Here is a 14984-nt window from a genome sequence, read left to right on the forward strand (position 1 = left end):
TAGTTTCTGGTACTGAAAGTGGTTGTTGTCCTAATTGATAAGATGAAAACACTGTATATAGAGTTGCTATTTAAAATTCATGAGCATATATTCTGCAATTTCTAAAAGTTGATCAGAGTCACGATTTGAGAATGAAAATATTCTAAACATTGAAGTGTGGTTTACTAGAGGCTTATAATTGAGGTTACTTACAAAACCCTTCTTTAGTCTTCAATAAGGCATTGAAATAAAGTCCATTAAAATTATTATTAAATTTCCAGTAACTAACTACCATCAGCACATCTAAGTTATCAGAGACGGCTATGTTTTAATAATGTCTCTCAGCCTGGGGTTATAGCCAGAGAGGCAACTGCCCCTGGGTCCCACCGCTGGACACAGGCCATCCCAGGAGGACCTGACCAACTTGGCCCCAGTTTCCTGCCAATTGTTGGGCCCTGCAGGAAGGCTCCCCTTTTCCAAGACTGCAGGCACACCCTGCAGTCTCCATACCCTGCCCCCACACCCATCTGCCTGAGACCCCAGCCACTTCCTGAGAATCAGAGACCAGCCCCCAGCTTCCATCCTGCCCTGGAACTCCCATCTGGACCAGAGACCAGAGGAACTCCCATCTGGACAAGAGGCGCTCCCATCTGGACAAAATAAGGAGACCCCAGGGACTTCCCGAGACTCAGAGTCCAGCCCCCCGGCCTCTATCTGGCCAGCACTCTCATCTGGACCAGAGCTCCCATCTGGCCAAGAGCTTCAATCTGGACCAGAGAGAGGCTCCCTAAATCTGTCAACTCTCTCTGGACAAAGTACACTGATAACACCAAGAACGAACCCAAGAGGAGATGGGCAGATGTCAAGGCGGAAGTACAAACAACAAAATAAACAGCAATACAGCATCACCAGAACCTAGCCCTTCTCCAACAGCTAGACCTGAACATCACAGAATGGAAAAAGAAGAAAACAACCTTATAAGTAACATCATGAAGAGGCTAGAGCCTTATATAGAAGAAATAAAAAATAAAGTAGAGGAACAGACAAACAAAAAATGGGAAGAATGCTATAAAAAAAAAAAAACTAGAGGAAAGGACAATTAAAGCAGAAGAAAACAATAAGTCCTTGAAAGAAAATCATGAAAAAGCACGGGAGACAGTCCAAGACCTGAAGAGGGAAATAGAAAAAATGAAGAAGACACTAGCAGAAGGAATGCTGGAAATAGATAATTTGAGTAAACAAACGGGAACTTCAGATGCAAGTATAACGAACAGAATGCAAGAGATAGAAGAGAGCATCTCTGGTGTTGAAGATACGGTAGAAGAAATAGATTCATCAGTCAAAGAAAACACTAAAGCCAACAAAGTCATGACCCAAAATGTCCAAGAAATTTGGGACACCATGAAAAGACCAAATCTATGAATAATAGGGATAGAGGAAGGAGAAGAATACCAACTCAAAGGCACAGAAAATATATTTAACAAGATCATAGAAGAAAAATTTCCCAACTTAAAGAAGAAAATGCCTATGAAGATACAAGAAGCCTATAGAACACCAAACAGACTAGATCCTCCAAAAAAGTCCTCTTGCCATATAATAATTAAACAACTAAACATACAGAATAAAGAAAGGCATACAGAATAAATATTAAGGGCAGCAAAGGAAAAAGGCCAAGTGACTTATAAAGGCAAACCCATCAGAATAACACCTGATTTCTCAATGGAGACTTTGAAAGCCAGAAGGACCTGGACAGATAAAATGGAAACACTAAGAGACCACGGATGCCAGCCTAGACTAATATACCCAGAAAAACTTTCAGTCATCATAGATGGAGTGAACAAGTCCTTCCAAGACAAAACCAGATTTAAACAATACTTATCCACAAACCCAGCCCTACAGAAAGCACTAGAAGGAAAATTCCAATCTAAGGAAGGCAGATACACCCATGAAAACACAGGCAATAGATAACACCACAGCAATAAATCCCAAAGAAGAGAAGTACACACACACTACCACCAAAAAGTAAAAATAACAACAGGAATGATCACTGGTCATTAATATCCCTTAATATCAATGGACTTAATTCACCTAGAAAAAGACACAGACTAAGAATGGAAAAAAAACAGGACCCATCTTTCTGCTGCATACAAGAAACACACCTCAAACTCAAAGACAGACACCTCCTAAGAATAAAAGGCTGGGAAAAGACTTTCCAGTCAAATGGTCTTAAGAAGCAAGCTGGTGTAGCCATCCTAATATCCAGCAAAATAGACTTCAAACTAAAATCAATCAAAAGAGATGATGAAGGACATTACATACTCATCACAGGAAATATCCACCAAGATGAAGTCTCAATTCTGAACATTTATGCACCAAACACAAGGGCACCCACAGATGCAAAAGAAACATTACTAAAGCTCAAATCACATAAAAAGCTCCACACATTAATAGTGGGAGACTTCAACACCCCACTTTCACCTCTGGACAGATTGGCCAAATTGAAATTTAACAGAGACATAATGGACTTAACTGATGTTATGGCTCAAATGGACTTAATCGATATCTACAGAACATTACACCCAAACAAAAAAGAATATACCTTCTTCTCAGCACCCCATGGAACCTTCTCTATAATCGACCACATACTTGGCCACAAAGCAAATCTCAACAGATACAAAACAATTGGAATAACCTCCTATGTTCTATCAGACCACCATGGTTTAAAGTTAGATTTCAACAACAGAAAAAACTACAGAAATCCTACAATCTCATGGAAACTGAATAATGCTCAACTGAATCACCAATGGGTTAAGGAAGAAATAAAGAAAGAAATTAAAGACTTCCTAGAGATCAATGAAAATGAATACACCACATACCCAAACTTATGGGATACTATGAAAGCAGTGTGCTAAGAGGGAAATTCATAGCACTGAATGCCCACATAAAGAAGCTGGAGAAATTTCACGCTACTGACTTGACAGCACACCTGAAAGCCCTTGAACAGGAAGAAGCAAAGTCTCCCAGGAGGAACAGACGCCAGGAAATTATCAAATTGAGAGCTGAAATCAATAAAATAGAAATAAAGAGAACAATACAAAGGATTAATGAAACAAAGAGTTGGTTCTTTGAGAAGATCAACAAGATAGACAAGCCCTTATCCAAACTAACCAAAAGACAGAGAGAGAGCATCCAAATTAACAAAATCAGAAATGAAAAGGTGGACATAACAACAGACAATGAGGAAATCCAGAGAATCATCAAGTCATACTTCAAAAACCTCTACTCCACAAAACTGGAAAATCTAAAAGAAATGGATAATTTTCTGGATAGGTAACACATTCCTAAGTTAAATCAAGACCAGATAAACCATTTAAATAGTCCAATAACCCCTAAGGAAATAGAATCAGTCATTAAAAGTCTCCCAACCAAAAAAAGCCCTGGACCAGATGGTTTCACTGCAGAATTCTACCAGATCTTCAAAGAAGACTTAATACCAATACTCTTTAAATTGTTCCACACAATAGAAGCAGAAAGTATATTACCAAACTCCTTCTATGAGGCTACTATTACCCTGATTCCTAAACCAAACATAGATGCAACAAAGAAAGAGAACTATAGACCAATCTCCCTCATGAACATTGATGCAAAAATACTCAATAAAATTCTGGTGAATAGACTCCAAGAACACATCAAAACAATTATCCACCATGATCAAGTAGGCTTCATCCAAGGGATGCAAGGGTGGTTCAACATACAAAAGTTTGCCAATGTAATACACCATATAAACCATCTCAAACAAACAAAAAAAAAAAAAACCACATGATCATCTCATTGGATGCAGAAAAGGCATTTGACAAAATCCAACACTCCTTCATGATAAAGGTCTTGGAGTGATCAGGAATACAGGGATCATACCAAACCATAATAAAGGCAATCTACAGCAAGCCAACAGCCAACATCAAATTAAATGGAGAGAAACTCAAAGCAATACCACTAAACTCAGGAACAAGGCAAGGCTATCCCCTTTCCCCTTACTTATTCAATATAGTATTTGAAGTTCTAGCCAGAGGTATGAGACAACATAAAGAGATTAAGGTGATACAAATTGGAAAGGAAGAAGTCAAGCTGTCCCTATTTGCAGATGACATGATAGTATACATGAGTGACCCCAAAAATTCAACCAAGGAATTGATATAGCTAATAAAAACCTTCAGCAACATAGCAGGATACAAGATCAACTCAAAAAAATCAGTAGCCCTCCTATATACAATAGACAAACAGGCTGAGAAGGAAATCAGAGATACATCACCCTTTACAATAGCCACAAATGATATAAAATACCTAGGGGTTACTCTATCTAAGCATGTGAAGGACCTATATAACAAGAACTTTAAGTCCCTGAAAAAAGAAATTGAAGATGTCAGAAAATGGAAAGATCTCCCATGCTCATGGATAGGCAGGATTAACATAGTGAAAATGGCAACCTTACCAAAAGCAATCTACAGATTCAACACAATCCCCATCAAATGACCAACACAATTCTTCACAGATCTGGAAAGAATAATACTCAACTTCATATGGAAAAACAGAAAACCCAGGATAGCCAAAAGAATCCTGTACAATAAAACAACTTCTGGAGGCATCACAATCCCCAACCTCAAGCTCTACTATAGAGCTACCATAATAAAAAAACAGCTTGGTACTGGCATAAAAACCGACATGTGGACCAATGGAATGGAATTGAAGACCCTGACATTAACCCGCACACCTATGAACATATAATTTTTGACAAAGAAGCCAAAAATGTACAATGGAAAGAAGAAAGCATCTTCAACAAATGGTACTGGCATAACTGGATATCAATGTGTAGAAGGCTGCAAATAGATCCATATCTGTCACCATGCACAAAACTTAAGTCCAAGTGGATCAAAGACCTCAACATAAATCCAGTTACTCTGAACCTGATAGAAGAGAAAGTAGGAAGTACTCTTGAATGCACTGGCACTGGAGATCACTTTCTAAATATAACACCAGTAGCACAGACACTGAGAGAAACAATCAATCAATGGGACCTGTTGAAACTGAGAAGCTTTTGTAGAGCAAAGGACATGGTCAACAAGACAAAGCGACAGCCTACAGAATGGGAAAAGGTCTTCACAAACCCCACATCTGACAGAGGGCTGATATCCAGGATATAGAAAGAACTCAAGAAATTAGACATCAAAATGCCCAACAGTCCAATTAAGAGATGGGCTATAAACTAAACAGAGAATTCTCCACAGAGGAAGTTCAAATGCTGAAAGACATTTAAGGAAATGCTCAACATCCCTAATTATCCGGGAAATGCAAATTAAAACGACTCTGAGATACCACCTTACAGCTGTCAGAATGGCTAAGATCAAAAACACAGAAGACAGCTTATGCTGGAGAGGATGTGGAGCAAGGGGAACTCTCCTCCACTGCTGGTGGGAATGCAAGCTTGTACAGCCACTTTGGAAATCAATATGGTGCTTCCTTAGAAATTTGGGAATCCATCTCCCCCAAGACCCAGCTATAGCACTCTTGGGCATATACCCAAGGAATGCTCAATCACACCACAAGGGCATTTGCTCAGCTATGTTCATATCAGCATTGTTTGTAATAGCCAGAACCTGGAAACAACATAGATACCCTTCAACTGAAGAATGGATAAAGAAAATATGGTACATATACACAATGGAGTACTACTCAGCAGAGAAAAACAATGACATCATGAGGTTTGCAGGCAAATGGATGGATCTAGAAAACATCATCCTGAGTGAGGTAACCCAGACTCAGAAAGACAAACATGGTATGTACTCACTCATAGGAGGATACTAGATGTAAAACAAAGATGACTAGACTGCTACACAACTCCAGGGATGCTACCTAGAAAACGGGACCCTAGGAAAGACACAGAGATCACCCAATGACAGAGAAATGGATGAGATCTACATGAACAACCTGGATGACAGTGGGAGTAATGAAGGGTAAGATTTGAGGGAAAGAAAGCTTAGGGGATCAGAAGATCCCAGCTGGATCAAGAACAGAAAGGGAGAACGAGGAATAACATACCATGATAAATCAAGACCACATGAGAACAGGAATAGGCAGAGTGCTCAAGAGGTCCCCAGAAATCCACCATGATATATCCTCTGTAGACTGCTGGCAATGGTCGAGAGAAAGCCTGATCTGACCTAGTCTGGTGATCAGATGACTAAACACCCTAGCAGTCGTCTTAGAACTCTCATCCAATAACTGATGGAAGTGGATGCAGAGATCCTCAGCCAGGCCTCAAGTGGAGCTCCAGGAGTCCAATTGTTGAGAAAGAGGAGGGACTGCAAGAGCATGAATTATTGAATCCAAGATTGCAAAAAGCACAGAGACAAATAGCCAATCAAAAGAAAGCACATGAATTATGAACCAATGGCTGTGGAGACCTGGACCTGTCCTTAGTGCACGAGCTGGCTGTTTGGAACCTGTGGCTTTCACAAGGACACATGCTCAGCCTGGAAGGAGGGGACTGGAGCTGCCTGTACTGAATCCACCAGGTTTCAATGAGTCCCCAGGGGTGTCTTGGTCCTGGAGGACATGGGAATGGAGGGGAGGTCCTGGGGGGAAGGTGGGGGTAGGTAAGGGAGGGGGGAGGACAGGGGAACCCATGGCTGATGTATAAAATTAAAACACATAATAAAAAAAATAATGTCTCTCACTAGGATTTGTAGCCTTATTATGAAAATTGTCATTGTTTATATAAGAAAATTCAATGATATTGAATATTCATAATATGATAGAATATTCATAAAAGATACAATTTGAAAATTAATATCACAATGTATGTCAATTATATGAAAGCTTTCATATTATCACAAAAAGATTACTCAAGGAAGCCAGGCGGTGGTGGCGCACGCCTGTAATCCCAGCACTCGGGAGGCAGAGGCAGGTGGATCTCTGTGAGTTTGAGGCCAGCCTGGTCTACAGAGTGAGATCCAGGACAGGCTCCAAAGCTACAGAGAGAAAAAAAAAAACATTACTCAAGGAATAAGTTAAATAGACTATAATATTTGAGATAATAATGCAATGATTCTACTAACAGATTTGTATCTTTGTGGCCAGTGAACACCAGTGCTACTTACATGTAAAGATTTTTAACAGCACCTTCTTACATGTTAGCACACCCTGTGTGTGTGTCTGACACACACAAGACTTGACCCTCTCTCCTCTATGTATGTCTGAAGAGTTGTGTCGAAGTTTCTCTTCCCTAGCTTCAGGAGCCGGGAAGGTTCCTAGAGAGCCAATCTTTTGCTCTTTATGAGGGTTGGTGCAAGAGGTAAGCATAGGACTCAAGCTGGATTCACCAGAGCCTCTGGTGACATCTGTATAAATTCTGAAAGTACTCTTCTGACTTTGACATCCAAACACAGAGTAAGTCTGGAGCTGCTATGTCATCATTGAGTACCACTTGCAGAGAAACTGCCCAAAGATGAGGCTGATACCTAGAGGAATGCTGAATTGAATAACACAGGACACAGGACATAAGTCTCCTGGATTTAGCCATGTTACCAAGACCACATCTAGACTTTGTGGTTAAAAGAGCCAACAATAAATATGACTTTTGCTCCAGCTATTCTGAATGAGATTTTTTATCACTTGCAACTAACCCGGACTAATAGATTAAGGCAAAGCATTTCAATATACAATGCATAATTAAGACATATAAAAGAACATTTAAACATTGGTTGATCCTAAATTTTACATTTGCCAAACCAAGATTATATAGTTATATGAAAGTAATGTAAGCTTAGTTTACTTATAGCTTTACAGTTTAACTACTGTCCTAACTTCTCCACAACTAAAGTAACATGGGTGTGGTGGGTGTGGTGGGTGTGGGTGTGTAGCTGCACACAGAGGTAACCAGGCAAAATTATAGAAAGAACTCTATTCAAAGTATCAAAAGTTTTCAAAACTTTTTGTCTGTGTGACACACAACAGATCACTGGGACATTTATGCTCATGTTTGAAGATGCTGCATGCAGCATTTTTAAAACTGTATTCAAGAAGGTAACTCAGAATCTTGACAGGGATATTAGAAAGTTGACTTATGTCAGACATGTCTTCTTATGATGTATTAAAATGAACTTATTCTTAACAAAATATTGTCATTATAGGTTTGTTCTTTTGGGGGAAAAGTATCAGAAATATATGGCTTTTAGTACAATAAGGAGAATTAGAAGCGTAGTATCCACCAAGGTTTATTATAGACTTCCAAGTCTTTATATTTTTCACTTTCACTTCTCTTAGGTAAATGAGTACACATCCTTATCACAGTATGAGGAACTGTTTTCCAAAGGGTGCCTACAGTCACACAGACTGGATTCTTAGTTTACACATCTACAAATGAACTTCTTTCCTGCAGACACATCCAATTAGCTCATCTTAGGTTATTTTCCTTTTTCCTCCCCAATTAATTAATCTCATAAAGAAATGTACATTTCTAGATGTGGAAAATCACAGAGCAAGCACAAGAGTCATCCCATTTCCTGTCTATGGTAGTACAATGCTTTGTCTTACCTCATTTAACAGTGGCTCACACTTTTGGGCTCACAGTGAGTACTCAACAAGTGCTGACTGAACAAACAGAATATTGGTCTAGAAATATCTTGGAAATTAACTCTCTTCTTATACTGAAAACAAATGAAGGGTTGAGACATTAGGTCTGATGCATCTGAGATGATGGGTCAAGAGTGCAAAGGTTAAGTCTCTTGATTCCTAATCCAGTGTTCATCCATTAAGCCATTTGGGGGGCACTTTTTATAATGTCCACATAGAAGACATGTTCTGATGCACAACACGAGGGATAATTAGTACTAAGACACCATTATAGTTGCAGCGTTAAGCATACCCAGTGTGAACTCACTAGCAAACATCAATACTTGAATTTTTTTTTTTAATCTCAAAGTTTTAGGTATACATCAAAATAAACAGTGGCTATCTACTATGTTAAGAAAATAAAGAAGTCAAAGAAGTTGAAGCCACTTTGTTATATGAAGTTCATATACACTTGTCTTTGCCATGAAGACGCCAAAGCCAGTCCTTTATTGCTGCTGTTGTTTTCAAGCTCAGGTTCATTCTTCTTGCATCACCAACTTGAGTTGTCCTGTAATTTTCTGAGTTGTGTACATGTGCCTTGCTGTATATAAAGATGGTGTGTGGAGCTGGAAATTGTGTCATTCTCCTTCATGTCTGTGTGGTGCCTACCACAAAACCAAGCACTCAGTTCTGAAATCTCTTTATGAGACAAGGGAGAACAATTGGATATCTAGATTTTTTTAAATGAATTTAAAGCCTTTCTTCATACCACATATAAAAATTAACTAAAAATTATATCAGATCGTATATTTAGATTTAAGATATAAACAAAAAAAGAAAGAAAAGAAAACCAGGAGAAAATCGTTGTGATCTTAAATTAAGCAAAGGTATTTTAGATACAATATTAAAAATATATGATAGAAAAATCTAGATAAATTAGAACCCATACAAATGTAAAACATCCTCACTACAAAAGACACCAATTAGTAAACTAGAAAGAGAATCAGTAGACTTTGGGAAAATATTTGCAAATACATACATAGTGGTATGTAGCACATGCCTGTGTTCTCAGCATTCAAGAGGTGAGGCAAGGACAGTCCAGGCCAGCCTGAACTACATAACAATATCCTATATTTTAAAAATAAATATATGAAGAAATCTTATATGATTTTTAGTTTTAAAAAGTTTTTTGAGAATTTCATACATTTAACATTTCACCCCTTCAAATTCTTCCTATGTCTCTCATCTCTCTCTCTTTCAAACTCATGACTCCTTTTAACATTGGTACATACACACACACACACACACACACACACACACACACACACACACAATTTATAGATGCATCCTTCACAGTCCACTTTCGTGTTGCTAATACATACATGTGTTTAACAAGGCTGGCCCTTTGGGATTAGATAATCCATCAGGGGCCTGTGCCTGGGGAAGACATAATCTTCCTGTCTCAAAAGCAATTAGTTGCCTCTAGCTCTCCATCTAGGAGTGGGGCCTTGTGAGATTTTCCCCATCCATGTAGGCATGTCAACTGCTGTTGTCACTGTGCTAGACTGGTTTAGGTGACCATTTTGTTGATATTCATGGGTACAACTCCTTATCATGTATGGAAGACACTGTCTCACAGCAGCTGTCTAGTCATCTGGCTCCTACAATCTTTCTTCACCTTCTTCTGTGATATCCCCTGAGCCTTCAGTTTAGGAATTGTTATAATAGATGTATCAATGGTGTCACTTCTTAGCATTTTGACCATTGTGGATTTCTGGAATAGTTTCTGTCTAATTGAAAAAGAAACTTACTTGATGAGAAGTGAGATATACCATTACCTGTGGGTATAATAGTGGGTATTAGAATGCAGTTAGAAATTATACTGGTTTGAAGAAGCAGATGTAGGTTCTCTTCTAGGGTCTATGACCTTACCAGTCATGGATTTATGGCAGCTAGGTTGATGGCACTAGGCATGAACTCTATTCTATTGAGTAGACTTTAAGTCCAATTAGATGGCTGTTGGTTACCCCTCAAGATATTAAGTGCCACTATTGCATCATTGGGGATATCTTGCTAAACTGGTCATTGTTGTGGTTCACAGTCTTTATAGTTAAATAGCATCCTTGATTGTTTTTCTCCATTGGCAGTTTTCATAGCACCTTCAGCTACTATGAGAGCTAGTCCTCATGGAGGAAGCTTCCAGGTCAGTTCCAACTCAATTCCTCCAAATCCTATGTCCAAAGTGTCTTCAACAACAGTATCTTATCTTCTACCTTCGAGTTCTTGGGTGGCAACCAATGGCAATAGCTCACATTGTTTGGGTAACCTCTTGTACTCCCATGACCAACAACCTGAAGGGAGTATTCCACTGCCAGGCACTGGGAGAGCATCATAATTTCATAGCATGATTTTTTTTTTTAAAGAGAAGAATAAGAGGCCTTACCAAAAGTGAACAAACTATACAAACAGATGTTTCATGAGAGAATATATACAAGTGAATAATGGTTAATAAAGACATGAATGGGTACTCAGTACCATTTAGCTAAGGAAATGAAGATGAAAACAAGAATGAGGTAGTAGACATATACACAAACTAGAATGGCTACAGTAAATAAGGCAGAGCGTAACAAATGTTACTGAAGCTTTATAAACAGTTTGGCAGTTTCTCAAAAAATTAATTGTAAAACTACCAAATGACCTAGTAATTCCACTTTCTAGGTATTTACAAAGATTTTTTTTAAGTGTACATCTATACCAATATTAATACAAGAATGTATACAACAGAATAATATCCCCAATTTGGAAACAACCATATATTAAAAGCAGGGATCAGGGTTTGGCAATTTAGCTCAGTGGTAGAGTGCTTGCCTAGCAAGCACAAGGCCCTAGATTCGATCCTCAGCTCAAAAAAAAAAAAAAAAGCAGGGATCAGATAGGCTGGATGTATCTACCTATGAAATAAGATACTGTTCAGCAATAAACTCTGTTACAGATGAACTTCAGAACTACTATACAAAGAGAAAGCCAGAAACAACAATTGTTGTGTGACTCTACTTATAGTAAATAACAACAAAGCCAGATTTATAGACAGGAAGTAGATCAGGAGTGTCCTGGACCTAGATATGGAGAGGAGAAGAGCTACAATAAGGGTGTCTTCTTGGGAGGATGAAAATGTTCTAAAACTAAGTATGGCTATGGTTGTTCCAATAGGAAAAGTTACTAAAATTATAGAGTTTTACATGTTATATGGGTATTTTATGATATGTAGAAGATACTTCACTAGAATTGTTGTTTTACAAAGTCAAGTAAATGGATCATTGACCTTCCTAAATCCTTTGATTCCCTTCTGTCTTTATCATTTAGGATTCCATTACAGGGCCAGAGTACAACTTCCAAAATCTCTCCTCAGCCTTATGACTCTTTGTAGTGGGTAGCCATCCCAGCATTGGCCTGGAAGTTCCAACCCCCATTGAGGCTTCGGTAATGGTCACGCCCACAAGGCGGGGCGGAGGAGGAATCGGAAAACCCAGGATCGAGAGGAGGTCTCTCTCTTGGTTCTGGGATGCTGGACACAGGAGGTAGACTGAGCAGAGTTCTCCAGAGCACACCGCCAGACTGCACCATACCTTTGCCAGACCCTACAACCTATCCCTTCATTTGTAAGTTACCCCATAAAATAAACCTCCCTTTTAACTACGTGGAGTGGCCTTAATAATTTCTCCAATATCTGGCGCCCAACATGGGGCACGAACCCACCACCCTGGGATTAAGAGTCCCATGCTCTACCTACTGAGCTATTGCACTATACATTCCTACCTCTGTTAAAGATACTTTGTGTATTGTCACAATTTAAAGTCATTGTCCTTTTACTGTACATTGGCTTACAGACTGTTTGCCTTATTTATAGGAAGCCTTAGTCTTTAGGTTGTTTAGATAGATAAGACTTATAGAGTTATTGTCACCTATGCTTGTCATCTCTATAATTATGTTAGTTAGGTTATCCAGATTTATAAATATATAGGTTAGATGGACAGGTAATCTCCAAACACTTCATGGACCTAGAGAATATGGCATTTAAATAACTTATAATTCTGTTGATGTGAGACAAAATTGATCCTGGCAGCACCAATTTGATCCCGAGAGAATGTTGGGCTTCTAAGACATTTCCATTTGGAAGTTTGTCTTCTTGGCACAAAATGGCCTACTGGGCAAAGAACTGCCCTTGCCTCAACTGCTGACAGTACAAATGCCGTCCTTTCTGGACAAGTGGGACATAAGGAAAGCGACCACTATACTTTGCCAAGACAGGGTAAGATGGTCTTTCAGAATTCCTGCTTCTGAAAATGGTCTGTCAGATACTCTAGGCCTGTAGTCAATTTGAATGCACCAATGATGCTGAGAAACATTAGGTGACTGTCCAGGCTGCTAGCTGTCTCTGTCTACTCTTGCAAGACTCCCAAAAGTTGTTTGCATCCTTCTCCCATTTCTCAGGTATTATTATATTCCTTCTCAGGTCTTTGATGAGGTTGAAGACTAGCAGTTATAGTTATAACTTAGTATATATACATATATAATATCTTAGATAGGATATATTAAGTATTAGACTCAGGCTCTTTAGGATAGGACACCTTTTGGAATGATCTTTATAACATGCCACCTACCCATGCTCTAAACTTCCCTGGATTTTACTATGTGTTTTTTGCTTGATATTGTTTGCACTTATTGTAATTCCAATTTAACTAGGTCATTATCCCTCATTACTCCTGGACAATATTTGATAACCATCTCTTTGTATATTAGGTTAGAACTTCTTATTTAGACAAAAGGGGGAGATGTAGTGGGTAGCCATCCCAGCATTGGCCTGGAAGTTCCAACCCCCATTGAGGCTTCAGTAATGGTCACACCCACAAGGCGGGGCAGAGGAGGAATCGGAAAACCCAGGATAGAGAGGAGGTCTCTCTCTTGATTCTGGGATGCTGGATGCAGGAGGTAGACCAAGCAGAGTTCTCTAGAGAACACTGCTGGACTGTGCCATACCTCTGCCAGACCCTACAACCTACCCCTTCATTTGTAAGTTACCCCACAAAATAAACCTCTCTCTTAACTATGTGGAGTAACCCTAATAATTTCACCAGTAACTCTTATTCTCCCTACTCATTCCAACTCCCTATCTCTCAGAAGTCCCTAGAACATGTTATATTTTTTCAGTCTTCCAATTCAGAGAAAAGACATGAGCCATTTGACAGCAGCTGACTCATCTTTTTACAGAACTCTTAATCAGTCTCAATACTTTGTCTTCAGTATGCTGACATTTCAACAGAAAAGAGTTTTTGATTAAATAACTATAAAACAGAGGTTCCACATGTGGCAAGGTCCTCCTGGATATAGGTAGTGGAAGACCAAGAAAGTCTAAAGAAGATTGTGAAAACAACAGCAGACAACACTCAAAACTCCCATGGTGGAAATGAGAAGCAAGAGACTCCTGTCCACAGAGTCAGTGAGTAGATTCAGCCTCTCTGAGTGCTTTGAACTAAGGGTCTTTATACCTACTGTTTCTGTTCATGCCAAGCCACGTCTACCTTCTGTTAGTTCTGTTATCACACCTGACTATTCAAATAGACTTGGGCAGACAATGAACAGAAGCTAAGAAAAATAACCAGGTTTTCATCTGGAACCCTGTGATCAAGCTATCTCTACACCATCAATACATAGCCATGTGTAAGGTGGTTCTATTTCACAAGTGCTGTTCCTCTCGAGTGTAAGTGAGATGAGCGGGAGGAGGGAAGTCCTGCTGGAATCTAAGCAGAGGCTCCAGAAAAAGACTCTCTAGTGATAAATATGCCTGACAGATGGCTATAATTTTCCTCTGGTAAATATGTGAATCAAACATCAGAATATAGTTCATAGGAAATGAACCCAGTCTTTAATAGGAGCTTACTACACCAACAGCCATCCCTTAGATAATCTGTTAAATCACTATATACTAAAGCACTATAATAATTTTGTTTAGAGATTTTTCAGCAGCACCAGTGTGTTAATTACCATATTGAATACAATTTGCCACTTATTTATTATCAATACATTGAGCCTTTAAGCAAATACTTTAGTAGGTACCACTAGACTAACACTGATGAGTGGGAATAAATAAAGTTGAAGATATGTAAGAGGTTCAAGTATAGGGCAATGTTTTAAAAGTGCTGTCTGTAGACGAGCTGTATTCTGAATTGCTTGCATATGGATTCTAATTAAGTTATTAGAAGGAATAATCCTCAGCCCCAGCCCAGCCAAAGTGAATCAGATTATTTGTCTAGGGAGCATGGGGATATAAACATATATATCCGAATATATAATAGAGTTGATTCTTGCATTCACCAAGTTTGCTAACCACTGCTATGATA

The sequence above is a fragment of the Onychomys torridus genome, chromosome 15, assembly GCF_903995425.1.
Source record: "Onychomys torridus chromosome 15, mOncTor1.1, whole genome shotgun sequence".
In the NCBI taxonomy this organism is placed as follows: Eukaryota; Metazoa; Chordata; class Mammalia; order Rodentia; family Cricetidae; genus Onychomys; species Onychomys torridus.